Raw genomic sequence first — 15,922 nt, 5'->3', positions numbered from 1 at the left:
CTCTGGGGGACAAAATTGCTTCCAGTTGAGAACCACTGATATAGGTTGGCTTGAAAGCAGGAAATGGTTGTAAGTTAGGCATGTTCTTGATTTTTTCCTCAGGTAATGTCAGCCTACAAATTCTTCACAAATTGGGACACATCAGGAACCCCTTAGCCCATCCCCTTGACTACTGCGGAAGAAGGCAGTCATGAGGTGGTCATCGTCCTCAGCTTATATTAGGCTTTTATGGCCCATCTATATTTTTAGGAAATTGTTTCTCAGCACCTAATGTGAACTGGTATGAACCATTTCCAGAGAGGCAATCTGAAGGGAAAAGTTGTTGCATAAATCCCTTCCACGTCTCAACCAACACCTCTACAAACACAGCTGGAAGCCTGTAGCAGATCAATGGGAACTCTACCATTCTGGCAAATGTTCATCTTGACCATCATATTGGCTGCCTGCATCCAATAAATATTTCTTGGACGACCTTCTTTGCTAGGCATTATGCTAGATGAGGTGGGAGATGCTAAGATGAAGAAGGCATTGTTCCCACCTCCAAAGCTTCCCAGTCTCTTTGGAAGAACCATGTGGGAAGGATCATGTAAATATCTTCTAACTAAGCTCAAGGCCTGAACTTGGAATCCAGGTTTCGATTCTGTCTCATTAACTGATGAACTTTGGCTTGGCCTGTATATTGCTAGAGGTCCGGGTGAGTGGTTGAGCTCTTCCTAGACATTGATTTGAGTTAGAACTCCTGTCGTCTTTACCTGGATACCTGATTTGGGGGAGTACGGGTTCAGAAGAACAAAGCAGTCATGCATTTAATACATTTTTATTAAGCACTGCTATGTTCAAGACTGTGCTACTCTGGATATAGGAATGATAAAGCATATTCAATCCATTCCCTCGTGGAGTTTGCCATCTAATGGGAAAGACAGACATTAGATCAAATTTGCACAAAATAAATATGTGATTGCCATTTTGTAATAAGAGCTGCAAAGTCAAAATCAGACATTTCCCAGTCACTCAGCCTGGCTGTAGTCTGAGGCTGAAGGTGATGGGTGATACAAGGAGAGGCTAATGGAGCTGTTTACCTGGAGGACTTCATGAGAGATGAGCATAAGTAGAGCCACTGCAGGATGAATGAGACAGAGGGAACAATGAGTTGCAGAGAGGGACAGTATCTGCAGTATTTCTATAAAGTAGCATCATTTTAGCCCCAGTAGGGTTTGCGTCTTTGGAAGCTTCCTGGACAGAGAATCAGTGTTCGCAGAGGACCCTGGCAGCTGGAGTGTTGGGTGAATACATCGTTAGTGGATTCCTGGGCCACAGATATCAAGGAGGAGACCAGAGTTGCATCAGTGCATGGGAAACTCCCCCAAGAGCTCCTGAAAATAACTCTAGGAGATTCTGAGGGCTAACCAGGATTCTACAGCATGTAAAAGGGACCAAGAGCCGGCAAACTCGGCGTTACAAACCTATTTGATAAGAAGCAACGGAAAGACCTGGGTGGAAGGGCCCTGTAGGGCTCCAGATGAAAGGGAAATTTCAAAGCTTCCCAGAAGAGTAGGCCTATACCTCAGCCTTGAAGTATGGATGTTTTAAATGTGTTTCTTAAGCTGATGTCATTCTTCCCAAATCACAGCTAGAAAATAGTTTCTGCTCAGATTCAGCAAACACTGAAAGGTGAAGAAAAATGGCCTATCTTTGTGGAATCCAGTGAAGAAAGAAACCAATTATATTAGGAGCCAAATCCCATATAAGTAGAGAATATTAAACAAGATCCAAGATTCTCCCCTGGCAAGAATATACTGCCTATAATTTATCAATCTACAAATAGTTATTCAGCATACACTTTGTACAAAACACTGTAGTTAGAACTCCAGATTATAACCCTAACAATGGCTAACATTAATGGATCAAATTCCACCTATACCACACTTTAGCTGTATAACAAAGGACAAGTTTCTGACTTCTCTGCTTTTCAACGGTCACATTTGTAAACTCTTTGCACTTAGTAAATGCTATAGTAATTGTTACTATTATCATCGTTATAATTGTTGTAATCATCATTATAAGCCAGACTGTATTACAGGATTTCATTTAATTCTATTAAGATTGACATTTTTATTATTTCCATTTTATAGATGAGAAACTGAGGTTTAGAGAGATTAAGCAACTAATCAAAGTAATTTAGCTACTAAGTTGCAGAACCAGGACTTAAACCGAGGTGCTGGACTCCAAGTTCATACTTTACTACCCTGAAATGACAGAATTATATGAAATAATGTATATGAAGTATGAGCCAAGATTATGACACTCAATAAATGACAGTTACTGTCATTTTCACCATTATCAATGGTGCCCATTTTTCCTTCTTAAATGATATGAAGCATATGCAGCATTTAGTTCAGTAACTGGCACTGAGTGCTCTAACTCAAAATTCCTTGTTACAACTGGTAAAGACTGGGGTTCAGATTCCCAGTCAGGAAACTTCATCTTGAATGGGTGAGAACTATGAGTGAATCCATCAGTTTTAAGGAATAAAGAAAATTATTTTCTCCAGAACTCTACTAAGCTTGGAAGTCTAAATGCTGTCAGGCTGCAGAAAGCTGTGCACTCCAGAACCTTCTAGCTTCTACTCTATTTCCCCATTTGGCCATTCTTCCTCCTAAGTTACCTGTTTTTCCCCAAGTGTCAGGTGCTAGCATTCGTGAGTGGCTGAATTCAGACTGTAATTGTGCATCTGAATCCAGTCATCCATTGATTTTTAGGTTCATACTGGAAGTGGTGTTGAGAATTAGAAGAAACATGCTCTCTCTCCCTCAAATAAGCACATTTCATACCAACGTCAGCAAAGCAAACATCAGCATTAATTAACAGTGACTTTGAACTGTGTAATGTTTTCCATTAGATCTGAAGGGGGCTAGAGGGAGTAGGACAAGGGACAACACATGGCCTCACCAGGTATCTGGGGAAAAGGGAACTAAATTTATAATGCAGAAGTAGACTGCTGCTTGTTTAAAAATAGAAGGGACATGTTTTGAAACCTCAAGTGGTTGGTGGTGGAGATGGTTAAATCAGATGACTAATCTCCCAGTGTGCCACGTTGTCCCTGCTCAGAGGGCAGTTACATGGTGGAGGACACTGCAAATGGCATAGGCATCGTAGCCTTGGAAAGATGTGGGGAAGTGTTCTGAGCCCAAGGACTACTTTTTACTCATTTAAGACACTTTTTTTTTCTCTTTTTTTTTTTTTTTTTTTTTTTTTGAGACAGAGTCTCACTCTGCAGCCTAGGCTGGAGTGCAGTGGTGCGATCTCGGCTCACTGTAAGCTCCGCCTCCCAGGTTCATGCCATTCTCCTGCCTCAGCCTCCCGAGTAGCTGGGACTACAGGTGCCTGCCACCACGCCCTGCTAATTTTTTTTTTTTTTTGTATTTTTAGTAGAGATGGGGTTTCACTGTGTCAGCCAGGATGGTCTTGATCTCCTGACCTCGTGATCCGCCCACCTCAGCCTCCCAAAGTGCTGGGATTACAGGCGTGAGCCACTGCACCCGGCGAGACACTTGCCTGAAAAACAAACAAAATCAGCTTTTGTTAGTGCCTATCACCCTTTGATGGATTTCCATTTCACTAACAATGAAATAAGTCTTTTCATGGCCGGGCATGGTGGCTTAGGCCTGTAATCCCAGCACTTTGGGAGGCCATGGGAGGTGGATCACCTGAGGTCAGGAGTTCAAGACCAGCCTGGCTAACATGGTGAAACCCCATCTCGAATAAAAGTACAAAAATTAGCTGGTCATGGTAGCATATCCCTGTAATCACAGCTACTTGGGAGGCTGAGGCACAAGAATTGCTTGAACCCAGGAGACAGAGGTTGCAGTGAGCTGAGATTATGTCATTGCACTCCAGCCTGGGCAACAGAGTGAGATTTTGCCCCCCAAAAAAAAAGTCTTTTCCTTGCCCCATGTATTAGTTTCCTAGGCTGTCATGACACAGCACCACATTTTGTGACTTTAAGCAACAGAAATGTATTTGCTCACAGTTCTGGAGGTTAGAAGTCTGAAATCAAAAAGTCAGCTGAGCCATTCTCTCTCTGAGGGTATAAGGGAGGAGCTTTTCTTGCTGCTGCTTAGCTTCTGGTGATGGCCGGCAACCCTCGGTGTTCCTTAGCTTGTAGACTTGTAACTCCACCCTCTGCCTCTGCCTTCATGGGGCCTTCTTCCCTGTCTGTCTCTGTCTCTGCATCTCTGGTTTTTAGAGTTGGTGTGGTGAAGTCACTAAATGTGGTGACAGTAAAGCCTGACCTCAATGTGGGGTCTGAACTCAGGGGGCAGAATGACCCCTGCCATATAAATTACCACAAACTCGTTGGCTAAAACAACAGAAATGCATTATCTTACACTTCTGCTGACCAGAAGTCTAAAATCTCACAGAGCCATGCTTCCTCTGGGGGATCTAAGAGAGAATCCATTATTTGACTCTTCCAGCTTCTGGTGGCTGCTGGCATTCCTTGACTTGTGGCCACATCACATCAGTCTCTGTTTCTGTGGTTGCATCGCCTTTTACTGTGTCTCAAATATCCCTCTGCCTTTCTCTTATAAGGACACCTGTCATTGGAATTAGGACTCACCTGAATAGGATGATCCTCTCATCTCAAAAGCCTTAAGTTAATCACATCTGCAAAGACCCTTCTCCCAAATTAAAAAAAAATTCATAGGTTCCAAAGACTGGCATGTTGACATATCTCTTTAGGGGGCACTATTCTCCCCCCTATTCATTATGACTATCCTGGAGCTCAGAGATGAGTGAATTGCTGCAAGTCTCTGTGCTAGAAAACAAAGGAGCCAGGTACAGAAACGTTAGGACAGAGATAGGAAATGACTTACCCAGGAGAGTACAGTAGACACCAATCTGAGTCAAGGCTTCTCTCTACTCCAGTCTTCAATGGTTTTACCCAAATGCATGGTAATGTGGGAATTTCCTATAATGTTGGGAAGATATTTTTGTCTAGGTAGCTGTGAAACTTTAAGAAAGATATTTTGCAATTGAGATATCCTGTTTGAGACTCAGCTCAAGATATTCTTTTTCTTTTGAATAAGGATTTTTTTTGAAAAGATGGTTTGTAAGAAGATAAACGAAATAGCTTAACATGGACCTCCATCCTTACAGTCAGTGAGAAGCATTCATCTTTTTATACATTCATTCACTCATTCATTCAACAAATATTGAGGGCTCTCTGCCAGGCAGTGTGCCTAGTGCTGGGGAGATAATGAGACAAAAGCATTTCTTGCATTGGTGGAATATAATACAATATGGAGGAAACAGACAATAACAGTAACAGTAAAAAAAAAAAAAAAGTGCTATTTTGAAATTTGGAAATAGTATGAATGAAATAAACATTGTGCTATGAGAGAGTATATTGGCAATGATGCTACTTTAAGTAGAGGAATAAGAGAAGGTCTGTGAAATTTAGATGAGACTTGAAGGAATCCGTTAGGCAAAGAGGCTGGAGAAGGCATTCCATTCCAAACACAATGCCTTAAGAGGCCAAGGAGTTTGATGTTTTTGGAATAGTCAGAAGACTCATGTAGCCAGAACTTACAACTGGGTGGGGAAAGCGAGGCTTCCTCTGTTGCAAAAAGGCCTCCTCCATGTGGCAAAAGGTACAACCACAGTTTACTCCAGGATTATCTCATCCCAGCCCAGTGATGACAAATCAAAGAACTTCTATCTTTTCCTGTTTTCTAAATTCTAAATCCCAGAAAAGACTTTGATTGACTTTGGTTTAAGTCAAGTGACTTCACTTGAAACAATCACTGTGGCCAGAGGAATGCAGTATTAAGAAAAGCCAGACCTGGATCGTCTACCTTCCTCTGTGGTCAGCAGCCCCATCAGAATCACAGGATTGGAGCGGCAGGAAATCAGTTGCCCAGAGGAAGGAGGGGGATGCAGGACAGACAAGGCAGTAGACATTCACCATCCTGCTCAAAATGCAGCAATTCATTAACTGCTCCCCTGATACTTAGAAGCGGGGATATTGTCTGTCTAATTCATTACTGTGTTCCTCGTGCTGAGGACAGTTCCTAGCACATATTAGCTCCTCAAAAACTGTCAATTATATGTATGGGATAAATTAAAAGAATGACATTTTATTACCATAAAAAATTACAGTCACATGTCAATGACAGGGAAACATTCTGAGAAATGTGTTTTTAGACAATTTATCCTTGTACTAATATCATAGAGTGTCCTTACACAAACCTAGATGGTATAGCTTACTACACACCTAGGCTATATAGTACAGCCTAGTGCTCCTAGTCTACAAGCCTGCACAGCATGTTCCTCTATTGAATACTGTAGGTAATTGTAAGACAATGGTATTCATGTATCTAAATACAGAAAAATACAGTAAAAAGTTAGTATGAAAAAAATTTTTAATGGTATACTTGCATTAGGGTACTTACCCTGAATGGAGCTTACAAAACTAGAAATCGCTCTGGGTGAGTCGGTGAGTGAGTGGTGACTGAATGTGAAGGCCTAGAACATTACTGTGTACTACCGTTGACTTTATAAATACCATACACTTAGGCTACACTAAATTTATAACAAAGTACTTGCAATATGATGTTGTGACAGCCATGACGTTGGCACTAGGTGACAGGAAGTTTTCACTCCATTGTAACCTTACAGGACTACCATTGCATACATGATCCATTGTTGATCAAGATGTTATGTAGCGTATGACTGTATTGACAGTATAAATACTTCTGAATGACTGTTGGTCTACAGAGTGGAAATACTAATACTTAAGCTGTATAACTTGCCAGGCTTCTCTGATAATTGTGCTATTAGATTGTAAAAGGCTTTGGAACGTATTAAAATAAAACTACATACAGATACAAGGCATTTTGTTGTTAATAGTCAGCTAGGAAATGAATGTTCAGCAGAATTGTCAAAATAGGCTCCTAAAGGGTATGGCAGAAAAATAAAATGAAACTTTGAAGACAAAGTTTCAAATGGCAAAAAATACTTAGGCAGCAAAAAGACAATTTTCTAAAATGATTGGTTTGAGAAGAATGAATCAGCAATAAATGTTGGTGCAAAACATTATTTAAGAAGTCTGAACATACTCCTGATTAAAAATATTTTCAAGAGTGACTCTAGCAGAAATAATAAAATGCTAGGCACAAATCTGTTTCCTTAGCCATCCTGGCTAAGCAGGATGCAAGAGGCTGAACCGCACCTCCATCAAGTGCTCTGAACTGCTTTGAGAGCATGGCATGTGTGTGTTCAGTTGAGTGTTTTAGGTCATGTCATTTTAGGGTTAGTGCCACCCTCCTAGAAAACGACACGTAGAAAGGAAGCCAGATTCGACCCACAGGCCATGAGTGACCAATTACATTGATCATGTGGATGAATTGAGACACAGGTAAACCATTACCCCGAAGACCAAGTAAGCAGCTTAGAAGAGAGAGTGTGTGTATCCTCACATCCAAAGGTGGGTAGGAAATCTAGGGCAAGTAGACAGCTGCAGATAGTCCTGAGTCACAAGCTGACTGGTTGGTTCTGCCATCCTTGGCATGTGGCTTCCATCTCTGGGTCCAAGGTGACTGCTGTACTGTTTTCAGCCAACAGGAAAGAAGTGGGGGAAAGAGTCCTGGCAAGTAGAATTGTCTTCAGAGAGGTGACTCAGAACCTGCAAATACCATGCCTGTTCATATTCCAGTGGCCCTAACATAGTCACATGCTTCCACGTAACCACAAAGGAGATTTGACTCTGAAGTCTCTAGCTGCATAACCAACGTACCCAGATAACACTTAGTTCCAGGAAGGGGGTTTATTTCTAAAATAAAAGGGACACTATGGATGCTGGGGGGCAAGATCACATTCTCTGATATGTCATGCATATATTGAGTTCATGCTGTGTTTGAGGCATTGTGGGAAATGCAACTGTGATTAATAGGATGGCCTGCATTCCAGAAGGCAGTAGCAATGCCCACATAAAACGCAGTGTGACAAGGGGTACATATAACCCAGTTTATGAAAGTTTAGGGAAGCGGGGATTTATTTCCTCTGAGTAGAATTTAGGATAACTTATTGGAGGAGGTAAGATTTGAAATGGGCCCTTAACACTGGATAGGACTAAGGTAGACTGGAAATTGGAGTTAGGAGAATGGACTGTAAAGAGGGAGAGAAGGGCCTTTGATTGGTGGGAAGGGAAAAGCTTGCATCCTAGCTACAGTCATTTTAATAGCTGTGGCCCTTTGAGAACCATCCAGTAATCCCACAAAAATGACCACACAAAGGCTGATACTGTCAGTTTTCTCTCCAAGTCCATTCTCTCTTATTTCCTTAGTGATAAGAATCCTAACTTTTCGTTGAGTGTATTATCCTCCTTAGCCTTCTATAGAGCTATATGTGATCCCGTGACCAAGTTTTGGCCAATGAGGTAGAAGTGCAAGTATCATAAACAGCTACTGAGATGTATTCTTAATGCAACAGCTTCCTTTGCACTTTCTTCGTCCTGCTGCCTGTAATTGAGGTGTGATGGCTAGAGCTCTGATAGCCACTTTGGATCAGAAGAATAAGCACTAACCCTGGAAGTGACAGCAGAAAGTCAGAATCATCCTTCTTTCCTAATGACACCATAGAACCACCATAGTGGAAGGCCCTGGACTGCCTATCTCCAGACTTCTTTGAAGCAAAAAAAACAAGACTTTAGGTGTTTAAGTCACTGTCATTTTGGATTTTATGCCATGTTTAATGACAGCAATTCCTACTGAGCACAGGCAGGTTTCAAGCTGCACTTGCTCCTAGATCACACTTACCAATGGATAGAGGTTCAACCAACGGTCAGCATATTCATTTCCTATTGCTACCCTAACATATTACCACAAATGTAGAAGCTCAAAACAACACAGCTTTATTTATCTTACAGTTCTGTAAGTCAAAAGTCCAGCATGGGTCCCACTAGACTAAAATCAAGATATTGGCAAAGTTGTGCTCTCTTTTAGAAGTGCTAGGGGAAAATTTGTATTCTTTCTTATTTAGGTTGTTGGCTGAATTTTGTTCCTTGCAGTTGTAGGACTGCAGTCCTATATTTCCTTGCTTGCTTTCACCTGAGTTCTATTCCCAGCTTTTGGATGCTGCACAGATTCCTTGGCTCATGACCTCCTTCCTCCATCTTCAAACCAGCAACAGTGGGTCCAGTCTCTCTCTCACTTTAGATCTCTCCTACTGCTACTTCCATCATCGTGTAATGCATCAGCCCTTCTGCCTGCCTCTTTCACCTTTAAGGACTCATGTGATTACACTGGGCCAACCCCGATGATCCAGCATCATCTCCGAATCTTAAGTCCTGTAACCTTAATTCCACTTGCAAAGTTCCCTTTGCCATGTGATGGAACATATTCCCCAGGTCTGGGGATTAAGGAATGGGCATCTTCAGGGAGCCATTATTCTGTCAGAGAATACAAGGTTCCTTAGGCAACCTCATCCTTCTGTCAACTTATGATCTTGTTTCAACTGTCCTCCTCATTCACAGGTGCAATAATTAAAAGGGTAATTTCCCCTTGATGCTTACATATAGCCCTGACAGTCAGAACTCCTGCCCAGTTCTAATTCTCAGGAATAAAGCAGTGTCTTTGAGTGATTCCTCATTTATCTTGGGAGTTATGCACCAACTCATAAAAGACACCTAATAGATGTTTCAGGGGCTACGTTTAAGGCAGAATTTGGTGACTTCTGGGAGTGCTTTTCTCAGGTAGATGTGAACTGGGGACCAGGGTTAAGACTAGAGTTTCTCTCTAACTTTCCTCAAAGCCAGACCTAAAATAGTCTAAGCAACACTGAAAAAGTACTTAGATTTGTTGAGTGGGTTGCAAACAGCAACTTCTTTACAGATTTTCTTCAAGTTGCAATTGAGGATAAGATTGGAAAATAGGTGTATCATACCCAAGGCAGTAATTTCAGAAAGAAGAGAAAAGAGAAAACAAATGTCCCTTAAAGAAAATAAGGCAACTGGGTACCATCTAAATTATCTGGATGGAACTAGGCAAAGGTCAGCCAATGAGTAGTCTTCTGGGGGATCAACTTGGAGATTAACTCTGGCCTCATTATACTTTCTCCTTTGTGCACTTTGGAGGAGGGAAGCACTTCAGTGTGAGGTCCCTGGGAAGGAAGCTCCAAGAGGACAAGGGATTTGCCTATTTTGTTTTCTTTATACCCAACCTCCAGAGTACTCAGCGAACATATACAGTATTTGCATGAATAAATGAATACATTGTTGATTGACTGACTGCTTGATTGGTTGACAGGTACCTAAGTCCTTCTTTGGTTCCCCATCCCCAACCCCCTGCTGGGCTATATTGCCTAGAAGTTAAACTTTGTGCTTAAAATCAGACATGAACCCAGGTCTCACCTCCACTATCTATTCTGTCAATGTGTTCCCTGTTCCTTAAGTCTGTTTCCTATCTGTAGTCTGTAGCCAATGATTATGCTTGGCATCATGAAATTTCATTAAGATAATAGATGCAAATGCTTAGCACAGTGCCTAGCAGTACAGTCACGTGCCACAAAATGACATTTCAGTCAACACACCACATACACAATAGTGGTCCCATAAGATTACACTACCATATTTTTACTGTACCTTTTCTATGTTTAGATACACAAATACTTACTGTTTTGTTACAATGGCCTACAGTATTTAGTAAAGTAACATGCCGTACAGGTTTGTAGCCTAGTAACAGTAGGTTAGACTATATAGCCTAGGTGTAGAGTAGGCTTTACCATCTGGGTTAGTGTAAGTGCACTTTATGGTGTTTACACAATAAAAAAATCACCTAATGATGCATTTCTGTTATTAAATGTGGCATGGCTGTACTCAAATTTGTTAGCACTTAATGTTAGTTCAAACCCGCTTCTACTGCTAAAGGGGTCTCCCGGTGATGGTCAAACTGAATTCCCAGCCTACATACCTCTACTTGAATCAATTAGCCTGTCTCGCCAGCATGTCATGCACATGTACATGTGTGCATGTACACGAGGGTGTGTGCACTCATGCATGCATGCACATAAATATCAACGGGCCAAAGTAAATGTAAATGCTATCTTCTCCATGAGGCCAACTATTGAGGCTCTAGTCAGAATTCATCTCTTCACTTTAGAATTCTTGAATGTTGATGAAGTCATCTTTGTATGTGTCACATACTGATGCCTAGCACAGTGTCTGGCATAATATAGAAACCTGTTTCTATATTCATCTGCTCATTCATTTTGGATGAATGAGTGGATGGATGGATGGATGGATGGAAAGTTAACTTACTTATGTTCTCTGGCAGCTCCACAGGGATTTATTTATTTTTATGCCCACAACTGGTCAGCACAGTGCCTTACCCACTGTAGCTATTCACTAAATAGTGGTTGGATGGTGATAAAGGAGAAGAAAAATTAGAAAATCAAGACCAATCCCCACCTGGAATCATTCTCCTTTCAGGGCATCCTATTGAAAGGAGTTATTGAGAAGAGAGGCAGGGAGTTGACAGCCACCCTCTGGACTCTCTCCCAGGGCCTTTTTAGAATAGGAAAGTTAATTATGGAACCAGATTAACAGTTTCTTTTTTGATACAGCCAAAGTAAAACCAGCAGGATGCAATTTAGCTCTTCCCCACTTTCCAGATAGCAGCAAATTTTCATACAAAACAAAGAGACACTTGAATTGCAAATTACTTAGAGAATCAGCTAGCAACCCCAACGGAAGAATATTTCTACTTTCAAAACCCGCTGTTGCCTTTTTAGGTTTAACCATGTAGTGGGACCTTCATAAAGACCTAGGTGTCTTGCTGTTCCAACTCTTGGCCAAGTAGGGAGGAGGAGCAATTCATTAAGGTTTACTGGAATGTCCCAGGGTGAGCTTTTTGCTCAGAACATTTTCCTCTTCTCCAGACTGTCTGTCTCTAACCCTCAGAGCACCAGCCTCCACTCACACAATGAGGGCTAAAGGGTTTCTAGAGGTCATCTCACTGGAGACTAGGAAGAGCAAATGCCTATAATGGCAGGGGCAATGTAACAAATAAAACAGGTGGTGAAGGTGAATGTATTACCTCTAGGAAGTGGATGAGGACTGGGGCAAAACTTTACCCCATCTAACCATCACTGGACCATTGTTGATTGTTGCTAGACAGTTCCAAGAAGTCTGTAATCTGGATTGTTAATTGAAACATTCTTTTTAGCTGTTGGCATCTAATTAATAAGGGGGAATAATACCATCTATTAGCTGGATATGGCCTGTGGGGCCACCAATTTATAGCTTCTGATCTAGCACACCTGGCTTCCTTATTTGATAGGGAAACCGAGGTCAAGAGACAGAAATAATGTATAAAAGATCCTAGAGTATCCCAATCTTCTGACACCTCCTCCAGTGCCTAGCTGATTCCACCATACAGCCTCCCCAAATTCCTGCCCCCCACACAGGACACAGGGAAGTTTTATTTTCACAAGAGCATTTATTAACTTATTTTTCTGATTTAAATAGATAATTCCTACTTTCTACAGAGAACTTGGAAGATTTAACAAGGATAAGAGAAAATTAAAAAGTCACACAGTGGTGCCATTTTATTTATGGAGGGACTGGAAGCTGAGGTGGAAACCTGGCTGGACCCAGGCTGCTTCCAGACACGGCCACTGGAGGGCAAGGTGGCATCTCAGTTAACTTAGCCAACAATAACAGGTTGTAGGAAGGTTAGGGCAAGGGTTGAAAACACAGCCAGGTATGTGGCAGAAATGAGTAAAGGAGGACAGATGAGGAAATAAGGTGAATGAAGTAAATGTGCCCTGCCTGAACCCTGTAGACACCACTCAGATTCAGCTGGTGTCATTGCGTGGGAATGCAAATAATGTTGACAGCTTTTTGGAATTTTTTTAATGTGAAGCTGAAATCTAACCTTAAGTAAAAATTTTCAATGTGTGAATGTAGTCCAAATAACGTGTGTGTGTGTGTGTGTGTGTGTGTGTGTGTGTGTGTGTGTGTGTGTGTCAAAACCCATCAAGGAGCAGGATTTGGGCTATGGACTTTCTCTTTGTGACCTCTGTTTAGTGACTCACTGAGAATGAACTGGGCCCTTGGCAGGTCAGTCAGCTGGGTGGAGAGTTTGTTTGTGATTAGTCACAGGCCACCAGAGAGCTGGCATGCAGATGACCAAAATCAGGACAAGACTGAGGAGGCCGAGGCTGTCCATTGACTTAGCTCAGATGTCCCCTGGAGAGTGAGGGTTTCAACAAGAACCAAGTTGCATCTTGGACAGACCCTATAGGGAGATCTTCTGCCCAAATCTAAAGTACCTACCATGGCCTTTTGTAGAGTATGTGTGCGTGCATATGCGTGTGAATAATCTTTACCTTGCTAAAATAATATAGATTATCTCACTTGGTAGCCTTGTGGAAGAAAACTTCATTGTCTCCAAAGCGGAAATGTTAAAAGTCAGTAAAGTTAGCAATGAGTGTGTCAACTCTTTCCATGTTACTGTAATGAATTACTGAATGAGTCAGGCAGTAGAATGGAATGGAAGGAGCCCTTGAATAGGAGTCTTGAATTTTCCCACCCTGACCTCTCTCTGAGCTTCTATTTCATACTCTATGAAGTGAAAATGATCGTACCTGCCCTGTTTTCTATATTAGTGAGGATTTTTTTAAATAAGAAAAACAGAAAACCCAATGGCTTAAGAGAAAAACAAAAACTAGCCTCAGCAGAGAAGGGTATGTGTTGGTTCACACAACTGAAAAATTCAATCATAGTTAAATCTGGGGGTCCAAATAACATCAAAGCTAGGTATCTCTCGCTCAAAACTGCAGTGTTGATTTCCCATGTTGGCTTCCAGCAGCTCTAGGTCTCCATCATTGCAAGTACAGTAGAAAGAGACCTTCTACTACATTTTCAACACAAGTTTCAGAATTGACTTTCATTGGCCTGAAATCCCATGCCCATTCTGAAACCAGTCAATGTGACAAAAAAGATGAAATGCACTGAGGGGCTGGATCAGCACACATTTCATGGAACAATTAAGCATTTAGCTGAGGATCTATGGGAACATAATTTGCATTCTGCATGGTGGAAGATAAAGTAGCAGACCTGATTCCCTGGTAGGAATAAAATGTTTCTACTGAGACAGCTCCCTGGGAATCTATTCAACTTGCTCTATAAAGTGTGTCTAAAGCTAAAGCCATCCAGTTAAAGAGAAAAGGGCAAAATAATTGATTATTGCTGATACTAAAATGAGATTGTATATTTTGTATTTCTTTTCTCTCCTGTGTCATGCAGGCTTCCTTTGACAAGAGAATCAGAACCGACTGGTGACATTTGTTTCAATGAAAGCAACAGTGTGAAGGGTAAGTAGTTTTTCCTATTATTCATCTCATTCAATGGAGATATGAACTGCTTTCCACTGCCAAGATGAGAAACTACCATTTCTTACACATGGACACAAAGATGAGAACAATAAACACTGGGATTCAAAAAGGAGGGAAGGAGAAAGAGGAGCAAGACTTGAAAAACTACCTATCAGGTACTATGTTTACTTCTTGAGCATTGGGGTCATTAGAAGCCCACACCTCAGCACCACTCAATATACCAATGAAACAAACTTGCACATGTACCCTCTGAGTCTAAATTTCAAAAAACAAAAAACAAAACATACAAACAAAAAAACACCACCGCTATTTCTTCCTCCAACCCAGTAAAATAAACATCAACTGATCTGGTATGTCAGCTGCCAAGTAGATGGCTTAAACTTTCTCCATTGTATATATTCCCCAGACAACATAGGACCTGTCAAAGTATATATCACTTAAGATGTGCTATTGGCTACAAATAACAGAAAGTAGATATTCAAGGTGGCTTAAATAAAAAGAAAAAAGTTTTTGGCCCTCATAAGAAGTCCTAAGGTAAGAGAGGTCCATAGATTGCCAATGGAGTAAATCAGTAATGTTACCAAGACTTGGATTATGACTTCTTCAATGGACTGTCTCATCAATATCCAACAAACTTCCTCTCACATTTATTGGCCGGAAATGTGTTACACACCCTTGCCTAAACCAGTCCTTAGCAAAGCAAATGGAATAACCATGATTGGTTTAGACTAATTGCTAGTCCCTTCTTGGTGTTAAGAATGGGACTTACATTCCCTGAACTACGTGGTTGTGTGGAGAAAAGTGGATATATAAACAAAATTAAAATCTTATTAGAAAGAATAAAGGAAGAATGAGTAGTAATTGTAAAGGCAATCAATAGTGTCTACTATAAGATGATACTATGAAAATCTCAACAGTATTTCCTCTAAGAAGAAAGTTTATAAAGTTATTCAAGTTCCAAGACCTCATATACTCCATCATGGCAGAGAAAGCAGGCACCAGACTTGGCTAACCTCCCCTCTAGTCATGGGTAAAATGAAAGAAAGACTCTAGCTACAAAACCCAAGGCATTATCATTATACCATATGCAGACTGTTTCTCCAATTTGCATAATTATAAACTCCCCCTCAAAGAGTAAACATCACTGCCAACTTAAAAACAACAACAACTACAAAACAGTATTAAATATGCATTGCTAATTTGACTTTCTAATTTGTCTGGGCTCTTCACAAAGATGTGCATAACTCTGCAGATATCGAATGCTTAAGAAAATCCTCCACCTGCCTGAAAAACACATCAACAGGAAAACAAAAGCTAAAAATTAGTTTTTCAGCTAAAGAATTTGAGTTGTTGCCTGAAAATTACCTGCAAGAGTTCATTCTATTAAAAAGGACTCTCAAATTCATTGTCTCAAGCATTGCTTACCACCATTCAAGTATAGGCAATTGCTTTGTGCAGCCAAAAGAAGATCATTTCGCAAGATCTCACCATTCAGTTTTAAGAGTCTCCTGTGAGCTGTGTATGGCAT

The 15,922-nt window shown here is 41.0% G+C and overlaps 1 protein-coding gene across 1 annotated transcript in view; it reads left to right on the top strand.

Moving 5' to 3' along the window:
- Positions 1 to 15,922, top strand: part of ATP10B (ATPase phospholipid transporting 10B (putative)) — a 273,772-nt gene that overhangs the window by 41,612 nt on the left and 216,238 nt on the right. The window contains exon 2 of the mRNA XM_005558441.4: positions 14,306 to 14,373. The gene's annotated coding sequence lies outside the window, so the exon portion shown is untranslated. The remainder of the gene's footprint in view (positions 1 to 14,305; positions 14,374 to 15,922) is intronic.

The sequence above is a fragment of the Macaca fascicularis genome, chromosome 6 (genome assembly GCF_037993035.2).
Source record: "Macaca fascicularis isolate 582-1 chromosome 6, T2T-MFA8v1.1".
NCBI classification, from domain to species: Eukaryota; Metazoa; Chordata; class Mammalia; order Primates; family Cercopithecidae; genus Macaca; species Macaca fascicularis.
Note: the sequence above shows the minus strand (reverse complement) of the source record. Positions and strands in the feature narration are given on the sequence as shown.